Source organism: Xyrauchen texanus, chromosome 43 (assembly GCF_025860055.1).
Source record: "Xyrauchen texanus isolate HMW12.3.18 chromosome 43, RBS_HiC_50CHRs, whole genome shotgun sequence".
In the NCBI taxonomy this organism is placed as follows: domain Eukaryota; kingdom Metazoa; phylum Chordata; class Actinopteri; order Cypriniformes; family Catostomidae; genus Xyrauchen; species Xyrauchen texanus.
In genome coordinates this window covers 19,142,954-19,159,909 of record NC_068318.1, presented here as the reverse complement: position 1 = coordinate 19,159,909, position 16,956 = coordinate 19,142,954, and the positions used below count along the sequence as shown (strand labels likewise).

Sequence of the window (16,956 nt, the reverse complement as noted above, 5' to 3'; positions counted from 1 at the left end):
ACAGCTGCAACGAGCACTCATCATAACATTCTAAAGAACAAATTCTAGCACTGGATCACCACTCATTATATCACACACAAACAAAATGAAAACTCCTACTCAAGAACTGGAGATGTGCACCCTGTAGACAAGTCCCTGACGCAAGCATTTCAAAAAGTAGTGGGGTGAAAAGTGGCCAATGTGGGGACATGTCCAACCCATAAAAATTAACTGTAGTTTTAACAGTAGATTCAAACTATGAATAGTTTGACATACTGTGTTGATATTATAGGCAATGTTTCCAATTAAAAAGCACATTTAATTAATTGATTAATTCATTTTTCAGTACCAGTTTGTCTTTGAAATTCCTCTCACACTTTAAATATCCAGACTCTGTGACATTCAAAACCACTTTTGGAATGTACCCAGTGTTTTTACACTTCAGTGTATAAACAGTGGTGAATTCATCTGAATTTAAACTATAACTTGTGAATAAACATTAGGTCAGCAAGCGTTGTTTGATTTATAAGTGGATAGTTCTACCTGATTTCTATTCATGAATTCACAATGAGAAATTGATTTTGTTGTGTTTTGCTTGAGTGGAATTGCATAATGAAACCTTGATCATGTCTGAAGCAAATCCTATTGGGAGGCCATCGGAAAACAATCTTCTGTTGTTTAATGTACTGTAAACAGACATGATAAATGCCTCATTATGAACCATCCAAATAAACTCCAGTCAAATAGAGGGGCAGACTTATATATACTTAATTTAATCACGTTCATCACAGTTTGATGAGAAATAGTATGTACACACTACAAAAGGGCACAGGCTGCCATTTACAAACTCATACAGACAAACTTCATCTCATGCAATCAATGTCTTGCATTTGAGGTTTCATGTGAAACAGTTCATATTAGAGATAGAAGTATGACTGAAGTAAGGGCATTATCACCGGAAAGGCATTAAGTCTCTTGCCGCTCTGGCGTCATCTCGTGCTGCATTCAGTGCAGTCGGACATTGGAGATTTGCGCTCGTAAATTGTCAAATTGGCCATAACTTTTAATTCTTTTAGCATTCCAACTGTGATGGCAGCAGGGGTGGCAAGGTATTGTTTTAGGGTGGCATTTACCACCCTATGCCACCCCGGTAGATCTGCCCCTGCAAAGAAGACAAGATGGTCTTTGCTTGACTGCATATTCAAGAGGCTGAAAACGCAAGCTAGCATTTGAGACAAAAAAAATAGTGTAAAGAAGGAGAAACTACAGAACGTACCTTCAACTTGAATTGCCTTGGCATCTAAATATTCATCCAATATTTTCCTCATTCCAAACATTCAGTACATTGGACCAATTTTTATTTTATATTCTTGGCAACATTTATGTTGTTTTGCTGGGTGTTTCTACAGGATTATTTATTTATTTATTTGGACAGCTCATAATATAGAAAACATGCAAGAATGATATTCCTTACCTTTTTGTATTATGGTATAAACTTCTATTACTATTATTGTTATTTCACATGCACGTAAATGTATTAAATAAATATTTTTCTGATATAATGATATAATGATCACATCAGAATTATATCAAGTCCACACATCCAGTATTTTGCTATTTTCATATGCAGCAATTAACATTTTTCAGAACTAAAAATTGTTTGTTTGTAGCCTTTCTAATCTCTGGATTGATTGAAAATTTACTCCACATTAACTGACTCCAAAACTCCAAGGAACTCATCCAAGACCAATTACTGTACACTGTGTGGTCACTTCAAGAATACATAATGTACTTCCATAATTTAAGACGATGTAAAGGTTCCATGGGTGGATGGATGGTTACATCATCACCAGAGCCCATGCTAAGGCCATCAAATCCAATCTTAATATTTCATAACCTGAAATTAATTTTGAATGAACTGGGCTTTCGTCCCCAATAAACCCAGTGAGACAGGCTTATTAGCCCCTGGGAGAGGTGCGAAAGACTTTGCATTAATTAACATTCCCTATTACCAAAATAGCACTACATGGGGAAAAAAAGATGTGAAATCAGCTAGTTGGTAGACAGATGGTGCCCAAACAAAACAAGCAGAAATTGTCATGCACACATGCACACGTTTTTTATTCTGTCATTATAGAGACTTCTATAGTTTTAATATATATCTATGATATTTTCAACCCCTTAACCCTACCCATACCCCTCACACAAAATCCTTTCTTAATTTTTTATAATTTCATTAAGATATAATTTAGTATGATCATTAAAGGGATAGTTCACCCAAAAATGAAAATTCTCTCATTATTAATTTACTCTAATGCCATCCCAGATGTGTATGACTGTCTTTCTTCAGCATAACACAAATAACACATTTTAGAAGAAGACAGAGCTCTGTCAGGTCCTTATAATGCAAGTAAACAGGTGCCAGCACTTTGACAGTCCAAAAGTCACATTTAGGCAGCATAAAAGTAATCCTTGCAACTCCAGTCGATCAATGAATGTCTTCTGAAGTGAATCACTAGGTTTATGTAAAAAAACAAGTTGAATTTTAATTGGGATGAGAGATGTGTTGATACTGAAGAAAGGAAATTAGACGGAGAAATGAAGTTATGATGGACAGCACAGTGCTGATTTGGTTTTTAAAAATCTGGTTCCAACAGGAAATTGTGTTTCGTGCCACACCAATAAATGAAAATAAAGGGAATGATGAAGGGAGACCAGACAAAGGTGAGTCTGAGCTGATTGCATGTACAACAGAGAGCATTCCAGGCAGCCCCTGCTTTGTGCAGTCATGCATGGCCACAGCACTGCAAATCTAAAGCACTCTTAATCAGCCTTGAAAAACTCTGATAAAACTCTGTAAGGTAAAGACAGTTCAGTGAACATTGATTGTGAATTGTTCTTCAAATGTTTTCACTGGCAGCCCCTTGTGCAGATCTAATTTGAGTTATTACATAAATTGCATGCTACCAGACACTGGAAATATTTTATAGTGGCAGGTCTGTGTTTATAATTACAGTATAAAACAGTATGCTGGAGAGCAGATTTGAGCATGAAGTTCCCATCTGTTTTGGTGTAATTGCAATGTGAGTTCTGCCTCGGAGGCTCTGATGTTGATGGAGTACAAAAGAAAGGCAAGGCTGACAGCCTCTACCATCACTGGTTGCCATGGAGGATGTGCATTCAATGGTTACGGTGACTAAAAACATGCCAAACACCTCACTGCAAAAAAAAATAATAATAAATAAAATATGAATAATATTCTTTCCTAAAATTATCTTTTTAAGTACAGTATACAGCAAAATGTTCTGATATTTATGCTTAAAAAACATTGCCAATGGGTAAGATAAAAAAAAATTATTTAGATTTCACTGGGAAAAAAAAAAGAGTCAAATAGCTCAGATGTATATCTTAGATGTATCTTGTTTTAAGGTTGTTTGGACATCTTAACTGAAAAAGAAGATGAAAATACTGAATGATATTTTTTTTTTTTTGCAATGCTCATATACAGTAGCTTTTTGCTGCTGAAAGTTTAGGTTACCTATGTTTTGGGGTAAACAAAGAATTTGAAATCTATATTAGTAAATTAATCTATAGTAACTGTTTTTTTTTTTTTCAAATCAAAATATGTATCTATTAAAACTGAATCAACCTGACCACATTAGGTTACGCCAAAAGCAATTGTTATGTGTTAGATCAAATGGAATAGATCCTAAAGGTATAATAAGGCGCTCTATCATTTTATTTATGTTTTTGTAGATGTGCACACATATCTATGCCGACACTTACATTCAGATCCTCAATAGTGGGGCCAAAGCATATACAATGTCATTTAGTCTATACTTGTGAAGGTTTTAAGGGATAGTTCACCCAAAAATGAAAAGTGTGTCATCATTTACTCACCGTCATGTCGTTCCAAAACATCATGAGTTTCTTTTATCCACAGAACACACACACACACACACACACACACACACATACAAAATGTTAGGGAGAATGACAGACTCGAGCTGTACATTTACAATATACACTGTGCACTTATAATATACACTATGTACCCAGCCATGTAACGTATGCATTTTAAAAGTGCAGTAGGGTACAATGGGGCTTAAAGCACCCCATAAGAAAATGTAGCTTTTTTTCTGGTCACAAAATGTTCAAGGTTAAAAAAAAAGTATATATATATACAGAAAAAAGTCAAACATTTTCTATTCATTTCAAACACATTTGACATGCATCTCAAGTATTCTATAAACAAATTAATCTCTATCATGATCAATGTGAGCCCACTTTGTAGTGATGACCAGTTCGTGAACGAATCACCCTTTTGAACCATTTCTTTTAGTGAACAAGTTGAACCAGTTCACCAAATCGGACTGAATCATTTGAAACAGATCTCCTTTCGAGTCAACACTGATCGACAAGTTACTTTATCTTAACCTGTCACTCGGATGTGCCTGACACTCAAAATGAGCCAATAACAATAATAATAATCAGCAATATGCGCTTACATATGGCTTTACTGAATATGTTTGAGTGTGTATTATATGACGGCGGTGTATTGGCTTTATGTACAATGACGTCATTACGCGTCGACATTAACGAACAGGTGAGTCGTTTTTTTTTTGTTGTTGTTGGTCCAGTTCATTGAAATGAACCGTCTGAAAGAACCGGGTTGCTGAAAAGAATCGAACTTTCCATCACTACCACTTTGGCCATTTTTCATAACAAATCTATTCGCCCCACTTAAGAAAAACCCTATGATGGGGCCTTTAGCTCCTGAAATACGGTGGCATTTTTACCATCCTTTCACTTGTTGGACAGTTATTGAAAAGTTTTATTTAAAGACCTTAAACATAACTGAAAATGATAAATTAATATTTTGTCTCAAAAGAAATGTGTTAATTTCAGGGAATTTCAATAGCTACATAAATTTGAAACATTTTAAAAAATATAAAATCTTAAATCAAATTGCATCAAAATCAACCTTTAGACACCACACGCAAAGATTTTCCAGTGTACAGTGACAAACAAATGTTTAGGAAAATATTATGGTAGTTTTTGATGCTATTTAGTGTTTTGGGAGAAAATGATATCAATGGAGCCTTTTACCCTGCTGAGCCTTTACGCCCGCTGTACCCTATCATCCTAAATGGAACACTTAACGGTTGTTTACTACATAGAAGCATTTGCCGTTTAACAGATGACAGAAGTGAAGTTTCAAACACTTTTACAAAGCTGTAGTGCTTTGGCCAACCTCAGTTCAACATTTACATTTCAAACAATGTCTACATTCACACAGCATGGGTAAAGCATTCAACAGATGTAAGGTGCTGTCTACACTGAAGTTTTGCTAGTTGCTACATTCTCCATTTTTTGCAGTTATTTTGTCAGATAAGCAATGTAGCCAGGTAACTCCACCCCCTTCTTTTACATATGGCAAGGCATGAGCGCTGAGTGCATGAAGTGTCCAACTCTCCAAAAAATCCACACTCAAATTGAGTTGCATTTTCAGATAACATAGGACTACTACTGGCATTACTTACACTACAAAATTAGTCTGACGTAGAATAGTGCAGAAATTGCAGTTTGGAACGCAAATTAAGACACCAACATTGTTGTGTGTAATCTGATTAAAGTAATTAGTAACTGTAGTCTGCATTCCCGTGGAACTCCCACAGGACCCGATTAGATTTCTTGCGGCCTGGGATAACTGGGATTAAAAGTAGAAGTTGGGAACGGATATGCCTATAATTGTGGATTGATGTGGATATCTTTTTTATTTGATTAATTATATATTTATTTTGATAACAATAAACAGAAAATGCAACAGAAAAATGTGCACACAGCACGTGCATCAAATTATTCAATGTTTAGAGCAGGCTATGCAGGTAGTCAGTGGCACTTTAAAAGAATGGCAAGGAAAAAAGAAAGCCTGGACTCAATGTGACATCAAAGGATGTGAAATTCGGACATGAAAATGGTCAGTTTAGTGTTAAGAAATCAAACTCTGGGCAGATTAAGTTAATTACTTTTAAATGCATTACTTGGATTACACATATTTCTAACATAGCATTTATGTAGAATTTAAAACATACATTTGAATATGTACAGTGTGTCAGTTGGAGTTTCTGTGACAGCTGTAGAGTATGCACACCTAAAGAATCATTGTAAAGGAGAAATGTGTGGTGGAGTGTGTGACTTGCATGTGGCAGTGAACAAGGGGAAAACTAGACATTATTTGGAATCCATTGGGCAAAGAGCAAACATTTTTCTGTTATAAGTGTTTTGGAAAGGACCTTAAAAGTAATGGAATTAGTCATTACTTTTTGGACGGGCTAATCAGTAAAGTAATCTGATTACAATTTAAGAGAAGTAATTTGTAATTTGTAGTGGATTACTTTTAAAGCAATTTACCACCACAATTCACTTTCATTGCATGGAAAAAAAACGTAATTAACCCGAATGGTGTTTTAGATCTGCATACTCCCAAACATCTTAAGTATTCCACAGTAGAGAGAAAGTCATATGGGTTTGGAACAACATGAGGGTGAATAAATGTTGACAGAATTTTCCCTTACCCTTTGTGTGAACTGTCCCTTTAAGTAAAAGCTGAGGTTATAAGAAGAATTTGAAAGCTTTGAGTTTATACCACATGAGTGGAGAGAGCAAGTTAAAAATGTATGTATGCCCTGTAAAATCAAACCTTGTGTTGTTTGTGGGTTTGTTCTATGCATTTCTAAAAGACTGGCAATGTACTATATCTTCTCTTTCCCTTTCACTCTGTCACTCTATTTATATACAGTATAGGCACATATGCTGGCAGACCCCCTAATGTAACCCCACCACTTAATATAACACACAAACACACACATATAGGGCTTTATTAATAAAACATAAGCAAATTGTGCTGTATGTTGGTAAGGCTATTCTTATTTACATTAAATTCAATGTGAGTTAAATCAGATTTATGAACGCTTTAAACAGAAATGAGTTGTGTACATGGTTCATGAATGAGGGCCACAAATTGAAATATTCAACACGTTTTTTTACGGGACAGGTTTGTGTAATATCACAACATCTTTGGCGAATGAAATCCCTGTCATTCTGGATAACCAAGGACATTGCTGTAAGACTGTCTGGCATCACTTTATAGATTTCTCGGATGGTTTGAGCATTGATGAATGTGCTCACAGCTATGGCACTCATTTCACTCTGATCGATCAACAAACAGCCAGAGTTCAAGGATAAGACTGATCTCTACAGTAAAAATGACAGTTTGATGATGCCATTCAATTTGATGGTGCCATTCTATCTGAATGAGAGCAGAGTGAACATGAGGCAAGAAATAAAACATGGAAAGGTGGAATTCACAAAGCACTTAAATGGAGCATAATAGGGGCAAGAATGTAATACCCAACTCATTTCATTTGACCACAGGATTGCGGTTTGCAATTAGCATGGATTATATGACATGACAGGCCAAATTAATGTCCGCTGTTGATTATTCATGTAAACCTTTGCCTTGCCCTGAATGATAAATGACAATGAGATTCATGAGATCTGTGACAGGGGAATGATATATGAATTTACACAATACATAAATCACTCGCTGTACTTTTGGGATTTAATTATGTTAAATACAATGATTGCATTGTGCTGTATTGAAAGTAATATGTTAAGGAAAAATCTAGAACCACTGAATAGTCCAAGAGCAATATTGTTTACATCAGTGGTTCCTAAATGTTGGGGTCTTGAATGTGGGTCATATGTCTGTTTTAATAGAGACACAGACAGCAAGATAAATACAATGCTAAATGCTAATAATAAAATGATAATAAAATGATGCCCATACCCAAACCCTTTATCTAAACATAACCACTCAGAAGAGTGTGTAAACATGATAGGAAGCTGTTGTGTGTGACGGAAGCAAGTAATTGTCGCGTATTAGATGAAAATGATGTCCAGCGACATCATTGGCAGTAGTGAAAGTTGTAGGAATTAAAATGAGTGCAATCACACAATATCATACGAACTAGCCAAATTTAGAAGTGTGTTTTTTTTTTTTTGTACGTAATTCAACTAAATCGAACTTCTGACTGTCCTTTGTAAGCAAAAAAAGGCCTTGGTTAAAACCAGAAAGTGTTAACATAGGCAGTGATGAGCACAGTTCGGAAGTTCCATTTTCCTTCTAACATTTAAGTTTTACTTGACTGACGGTTAGGTTTTGGGTTTGGGTTATGCATGTGGAGATGATAAAAAATCCTAAATTAGGCCTACAGCTAAAAACAACTTGCTTTACAACTCACTATTGGCGCCCCTCTAAGGACATTTCACTCAGAAACTGGAGTTTACACATGCCCATACTTTCAAAAACACTTCCCACTTCGCCCAGTGGGGAATTCACTGTGACTTTAGTCTGGGTTGGATCTGGTGATGCTCATGGTCCAGGTTGTCTATTGAAATGCACTGAGGATTTTCAAGTATTAGATCTGAAACATAAATGTATCATTCAAAACCTCATCAAAGCCAGATGGGTATTATTTGCCATTCTCAAAGCTGAGCCACTTGACTCATCGACTGGTTTGCTGGCTCATTAGAGAGTACGTTATGCAGCTCTATCTCTGTCAGGTACAATCCAATTTCGGATGAGAATAAGGGGCACAATTAATGAAAACCTTCCTCACACTTAATCAGCCAAGGCTAATTATTGAAAAAATGTCATGAACCCTTTGGAACTATATACATTTCTGCCTGCATGGCTCTCAAAATGTAATCTGAGAAAGCTTTCATCAAGTCAACAATAATATCCTGTCTTTTAATAGACAATGCATGCAACATTTTACAGTGCCATATCTTTATTCAACAAATGCTAAAACAAATAATTTTTAATAGACTTTAATCAGGAACTTTCTCTCTCTCTCTATACATATATATATATATATATATATATATATATATATATATATATATATATATATATATATATATATATATATAATTATTTTGACTGATGATTTTGAGTCATTTTTAAAATGGATTTCCAGGGTTTTTACTGTATCTGATGTAATTTCTGCTCTAATTCGATCATTATATTGCTCAGATAGAAACAAATGGTTTAAACAATCAAGCTCAATGAGGATGCAATGTGAATATCACTTACATTGAGGAACTACAGTCTTCGTCAAATATTCCTGTAGCTGCAGATCAGACCTGTACAGTTATGGGGTATTTTGTTCCACTGTTTCATGAATATATTTGGGATATTGTGCTTGTTTTTGGGATGCCTCAGGCCTTGAATGGAAATCATGCCACATTGCCACAGCATTTCAATGAGGTCAGATTGAGGTCAGAATTATTAATCATTTTCAGTTTTAAGGCCTTTAAATCAATTGCAGGGGCTAAAAGACCCAATTAAACATAGTTTTTCTTAAGTGGGGGAATAGATTTATGAAAAGTGTTGAGAGGACTCACATTGACTCATCCAGTCATAACAGAGAATAGTTTGTTTATAGAAAACATGAAATGTAATAAAATGTCAAATGTGTTTGAAATGAACAGAAAATGGTTGACTTTTTTCTGAAGTTGTCATTTTGAATTAGCATCATCTTAATTTGTTACTAAAAAAAAAAAAAGCATCTTGTTGTCACAAAATGATTTGCATTAGTTGACAAATGTTTTCCCTATAACTATAGCCCTGGTATCTACACAATATCAATTTAAACCCCCTAGGGGCCCCATGAGTGGGGTAAAAGGCTCCCTCACCAACTGTTTTTTTTTTTTTAAACTAATTTGAATCTTAACAACGTTCCTTTGTCATTTCCTTTCACACAAATTATGTTGCTCAATCAATATTCAATAAAAATCAATTATTTTCTTTTAACCTTGATATATTTTGTGACTAGAAAAAAAGCAAAAATTCCTTAAGTGGTGCTTTTAGTCCTGTTGTATCCATACATTGGTGTATGTTGGTCAAAATAACATTCAGACCACAAAATCAGATATGCATGCAACTCACATTTCAAGTCATTTTAAGTTTTCTTCATGAACAGTGTTTTTTAACAGTTATCATGCTATTCTTCATTATAAAATAATGGATCTAATTTAATCGATTTCATTAATACCTTCTATGCCAAACATGCCAAATCAGAAATCTTTACATTTCGATGCAATAAAAAAATTGTTACTTCATAACATATTCAGTAGTAACTTCATCTGAATAACATAATTTGCTTAAAAAATGTATCAATGCTTTATTCTTCTGGATGAATGTAAACATCAGCTCTCGTTTGCCACAGAACAATATAGTGCTCATATTTCCTTTTCACTACAATAACAAAAATACCAGATTTCAACAAACAGTTATTACCTCCTATTAAATCTATAATAATGAAATACTACATGATTGAGTGTTTGTGTGCAAAATATTCATGATTTCTTTATTTTTATTGAAATGGACTATTTATTGTTCCAGTATGTCTGTTTAAAGAAGATTTTAAAATATCACCTGTCCTCATATTCCACTCACAAATTTCCCTTTCAAGTACTGTAGCTTGTGTTACCTTTAGATTGTTTCTACCTTTTACATACATATCAACCGTACAATTTCACATGATTTTGAATTATTCTGGCAAACAAGTAGTTATGTTTTTCTCATTTAATTTTTCATATTTACCCTATGTTTGGCAACATAATGGTTTGATCCTTACTTACTTTGCTCTTTTGCTTTTTCCAAGAGGCCATTACCCTCGAAATGTCCATAATTTGTCCATAAATCACCTTGATTGTTCCAAAAGTTTATTAATTAAAAATGACAGAAAACAGCCTTTATTTACTATAATGACAGGCCTGATCACATTTCAGGAAGTGTTTATACAGAAATCCAGATCAGAGGTTTTACAGATGTTTTCTAATAATTAATTAGCCAGATGTGAATACAAAATTAACCCATGCTGATGATGTAATGGAACAAGAATTAAAAATAATTATTTTCAGGTAAAAAAAATGGGAATGAATATCATATCCAGTCAGTTTCAGTGTAATCAATGCATCATACTGGAACTTCACAAACTGTGTTTAAGAGTACAGTAGATGTCTCTCATAGTATTTTTAAAAAAAAAAAAAAAAAACTGTGCAAAAATACTTACAGTGATTAAAAAATTACTTAAAATGCAAAGATTTGGCGGTTTACAGGAATATATCACAGGATGCAAAAGAACATAAAAAGGTAACACTTTAGAATACTGTATCTTAATGCATAACTGATAAGGAATTACTGCAGAACTAATAGTTAATTCTTCATTAACACTTAAGTCACTACTATTAACTACTAAGGAAGATGTGTTAACTAATCAGTATGTAATAGCATTTTATTGAATTACCAGATAATCATTCATTAATGGGGTTCCCTGTATTTTCACTTTAGAATATTGCATTTCCATAGTAATAATAACTTTAGAAGTAAGGAAGAAGAAAGGGCCACAACATGAATATTGTAAAGGCTAATTGTTATGATATTATTGTAATTGTAATTAATCGACTGTTCATTAGTAGTTACTCAATAGTTATTTCTCCTGAAGCTGAATTAGTAGATAATTAAAAGTAGTTCATCAGGAGGCATGACTGAATTCAATAGTTACTGATTAGCTAATTGTTACTTAACACAACTATAACATGCTATTACATACTGATTAGTTAACACATCTTCCTTAGAAGTTAATAGTAGTGACTTAAGTGTTAATGAAGAATTACCTATTAGTTCTGCAGTAATTCCTTATTAGTTATGCATTAAGTAAGATACAGTATTCTAAAGTGTTACCCATAAAAATACTAGATACAGACCGTTTAGATGTATTTAAGTCATGCTCAAGTTAACACACTCTCCAATGTTCTGCTAGAAAAATAAACCTCTGCTGGAACATTCTGGGCAGGCACGCACACATGCACCTACCTATCATCCATTCATCCATCCATCCATCCATCCATCCATCCATCCACCCATCCATCCATCCATCCATCAGGTTAACAGCTCACTGGAGAGAAAGATTACCAGTAAATAATGATTTAATGTTGTCCTGTTCCTCACCCAGAGCAATTGTATGTCTTCAGAAGACTTGAAATATGGTGATAGAATAGTCACTACGAACTGCACAAAGATCCTTCAAAAACATTATCATTTGTGTGCTGCACAGAAAAAAATAACAGCATACAGGTTTGGAGTGACATAAGTGTGAGCAAATAACAGCTGAATTTCATTTTTTTAAGGTGAAATATACCGTTAAAGCTAAAGGAATTGTATCCAACTGAAAAAAAAATGCTTATGTCAGAGAGAAACTGTGCATGCATGGGTTTTGTGCGTGTCATTTCTGGCCAACATAATCCTAAAATAACACTCAAAATGTTGTCTACCCCTGTTTATAAAGCATTTATAATCACATACCTGATTATTCAACAGAATACACATGATGGGGTTCAACACATTGCTGCTCTTTGCTAGAATGAAAGACATCACACTGGCTGTGGGACTGACAAAGCCAACCTTGAATGTGCCAAGAAATGCCATGACCCTAAAGGGCATCCAGCAGAGGAGGTAAAAGGACACCATGGAAACCACCATCACCAGTGTGTGTGTTTCCCTCATCTGTGCAGCTGTCTGATTGATCTTAGCAACCTGTGGGATGAACAGAGACGCTTTTGATGTTTGATTTTCATTTGCGGTTTCATTTTTAGGTGAAATATCCCTTTAAGGAGAGAAATGTCCTGAGCACAGATGGGCATTATTAAAAACATTATTAACATAATAATTTGATTCATATAAACTTTTAATCTTGCACAAAGTCTTAAAAGTATGGAGAATTGCACTAGTAAAGAAAGGACCTACAAGAGTAAGCAAGTTTACATATAAAAATCCCTAACAACTGATCCAGCTATGCAAACAATTCATAAGTCATTAATGATGACAATGTGATGGCAAATTAAAATAAATGGAAGGTTTTAGACAGCAGAATGAAAAATGCTTAATATATGGTCTGCAACTTAACATGTGGCTAGATGGACCGATGAGTCATACTCGAAGAGAGCTCTTCATCAAAAACCTCTTTCTCTCTTTTGACCTTTTCCTCTTTCACTGCTCTCTCACCCCATGAATGGCAATGGGGATCTTTCCGTAGCAGAAGATTATCTGTAGAAAAGGCAGCAGCAGACTGAATACAAAGAGGCAGATGACACAACCCGGTTTCCACAGACTGTTGGTTCCACTGGACTGAATTGGTGGTTCTGGGATCCTCAGACCCATGACTGCTCCAGCCAAAAAATGGCAGCACTGCGCAAACAAGAGAGTACAGCCAGCAGCCAGTGATGGAGAGCCAGGCCTTCCTACAGATCTGCTTTGGAGTAACAGAGGATGGTGCTGTAATGCTCATCAGATAGTACAGCAATAGATATCAGCTAAACAATACCTGTTTCAGATGTGTATAACCTTCTTTCTTCTGCTAAACAAAAAATATATATTTTTAGAGGAATATCTCAACTCTGTGGTCCATATAATGCAAGTAAATGGTGACCAGAACTTTGAAGCTCCAAAAGAACATAAAGGCAGCATTAAAACATTCCTTTAAGGAATAGTTCACCCAAAAATGAAAATTCTCTCATTATTAATTTACCCTGATGCCATGCCAGATGTGTATGACTGTCTTTCTTCTGCAGAACACAAATAGCGATTTTTAGAAGAAGATAGTTCTCTGTCAGGTCCTTATAATGCAAGTAAACAGGTGCCAGCACATTGACGGTCAAAAAGTCACATTTAGGCAGCATAAAAATAATCCATGCGACTCCAGTCAATCAATGACTGTCTTCTGAAGTTTAATCAATAAGTTTATGTATAAAAAAAAATATAATTAAAACATTATTAACTTTTAAAAAGTGTTTCCTGCCAGCAGTAGCTGCCGCATGACACAAGCACGTCGGCGAGTTCACACAAGAATTCGGAAGCGGCGCTTATCTACAACAGAAGAACGAACATCCCGCTAGAGTTCGCCCATTTCAAATAGCATCAGTGACCTGGACGGAAGTGCCAATTTAAGTTAAAACTTTTTAATTATTGACTTGTTTCTCACATAAACCTAGCGAAACACTTCAGAAGACATTCATTGGTCGACTGGAGTTGTGTGGATTACTTTTATGCTGCCTAAATGTGACTTTTGGACCGTCAAAGTGCACCCAATTACTAGCATTATAAGGACCTGAAGAAAGACCTTACACATCTGGGATGTCATCAGGGTAAATTAATAATGGATAATAAATTTAATTTTTTGGTGAACTATCCCTTTAAGACTCCTATGGGTAAATCCATGTCTTCTGAAGCAATATGATGGGTGAAGATTGGAAAGACTGAAACACACAGTATGAAGGAAAAATGGTGCAGGCCAGTTGCTGCAATCATTGAATTGTGGACACGATGCACAGATTGACCCAAGAGAGTTATAATGTAAGAAGCCTCCAGTATTCACAAGACAGATAAGATTCCCAATGTGCAAAGCACTTGAGAATTTGAAATGTGCAAGTAGGTTGCAAGCATTTTATATGTTCAGATGCTATTGATACAAATTATCATTTCATTCAAATGAATGATAAATAATTCATAATTTTCCTCCGTTGAAAATTTGTAAATATCATCTCAACAATAATACCTTTGACAGGTGCACATAGTAATGGCCCTTTGAGGTCGGGCACACAAACTGTCTCTCTCCATGCATCCAATAATAACTGAATGTGACTCTCTGTGCTTCTCCATGAGTCTCCCAAGGTGTTATTTGCACTAATTGCTGTTTTGCCGGATGTGGGAGTATGTGAATGTGAAAAGTAATTCTCACCTGCACGCTCTTATCCCACATCTCTGAAATCACACACGGTGGTGTAGAGAGCATTCATTTGTAACTCTCGTGTTGAAGTCGGAAGTATGTACTGTAGGTGGACAGCTGGTATTGTGGAGGTTTCACGCATTTATGAAAGAGTGGGAGATGAATCACCATTGGTACTGTTGCTCAGCACACATCACATCTGATTCTGAACTTAATGAGACAGGTGCACATGAGTTTCCTTCATGAATGCTAAAGTGTAGGTGGGTCTTAACCTCCATTCTCAGGGAAAGTTATCATCGAATGGCAAATTCTTTAAACAAGGTTAATTTACCTTTTCTGTGCTCCTTTAAATCTTGACCTTTCAACACCAACATTCGTGAGATTTATTCCATCAGAAATATTTTAAAGATAAATTGATAACATTTGATGTCATTAGAAAATACTATTCTGTGACATATTGTTATGTTGGATATATATAATAATTGTATGTCTATTTTTTAATGGGTATTTGTGGACACACAAATGCATTTAGATTTGCGGAGTAAAAAACATTGTTTTTATTTTTAATTGAAAAGGTAATATAAGACCCTTGGGGTAAGATGCCCCACTCACAATTGGGACAGAAGCCTCCACAACCCCAGTGGCATGTTGTTCCTGGTGTTATTATTATTTTCTTTAATAATTATTATAATTGATGGGGTTATTATTAAATAATACTTTGTGTAAGCTGTACATTTCCAGTATTCATTGCAACATATTAAGTAGAATTAAATCTGAATTCATAGTATTGCAATTATGACATTCATTCACTAAAAGATATGGGCATTTAAATAAGCATATATTCAAAGGCCTGTACAGTATACCTTTGAGATTCTTCACTTTGGGTTTCTGTTATTGTACTTGTCTGTTAGTATTTAGTTATTCACTTATTCAAGTAAATTGTGAAAATACGTAAATACAAAAAATTGGATTGCAATGTCATTTAAAGCTGCAAGCAGCGATGAACGGGCCCTCACATCCCGGTGCGTGTTGGGGCTGCTGTGCCAGGGGAATGCCACTCCAATTGTTTTAGCATTTTTTAGCACTTAAAATGTTGTTAAGTGTGTATCACAGTGTAAAACATGTAATTTCCTGTTGCCAGTAGGTTACGCTATGACTATAACTGAATATTGGCATTTAGAAGTGTTCAGGCCGGGACTCTTATTAAAGAGCAGATTGGACATTTTATGTTTGAGTTATAACAACTTCCTGTTTCATGGCGAAACATCGAATTTGTCAGGCCGCCACGGACATGGTGTTCAAAGAAAACTCAAAAGCTTCACAATTTAGCATCGCCAAGGCCTTTAGATTAGGCTAACCAAATATGATGTTGATCTGATTTTATCTCTAGGAGGAGCTCCTTAAAGTAAGAGGCCTGGAAATGGCAAAAACTGTGCAAAAATTTAAGAGAAAAATCACAATGGCTGACTTCCTGTTGGGTTCAGGATAAGGCTCTAAGAGACATTTTTGTATGTGTTGACATGTTACATATGCCTACTGATTTTCTTAAATATAGGTGAAACGTGGCGTGATGGCTGCTTCGTTGAAATTTTGTTGGTGGCGCTATCGAGCCATTTTGCCACAATTAATTCTAAAACCAGTATCAGATGTCAAAATGTTCCCCACTTTTGAGATGTGTGCAAAGTTTCATGAGTTTTCAAGCATGTTTAGGCCTCAAAAATGTGACTCGTTTCATATCGAACTTGACTCGCACTGACAGGCTGCTACGGACACGCCCTTCAATGAAAACTCAAAAGCTTCGCAAATTTAACATAAAAAAAGGCCTTAAAAAACAAGACCTGGAGTTGGCTGTTGCCAGTAGGTTGCGCTAAGACTATAACTGAATATTGACACGTATATGTATTCAGGCCAGGACTATTATCAAGCTTGTGAAGATTGGGGCAGATTAGACATTGTATGTATGAGTTATAACAACGTCCTCTTTCATGGCGAAACATCTAATTTTGTGAGACTGTCACGGCCACACATTGCAGTGAAAACACAAAAACGTCACAATTTAGCATGGCCAAGGCCTTTAGATTAGAATAACAAAATTCTCTATCAAAGTATATCTGATGAAATC

At 35.3% G+C, this 16,956-nt stretch overlaps 1 pseudogene; it reads right to left on the bottom strand.

Annotated features, from left to right (window-relative positions):
• Window positions 1–10,229: 10,229 nt before the first annotated feature.
• LOC127635730 (pinopsin-like) lies at window positions 10,230–15,208 on the bottom strand (annotated as a pseudogene).
• Window positions 15,209–16,956: the final 1,748 nt, after the last annotated feature.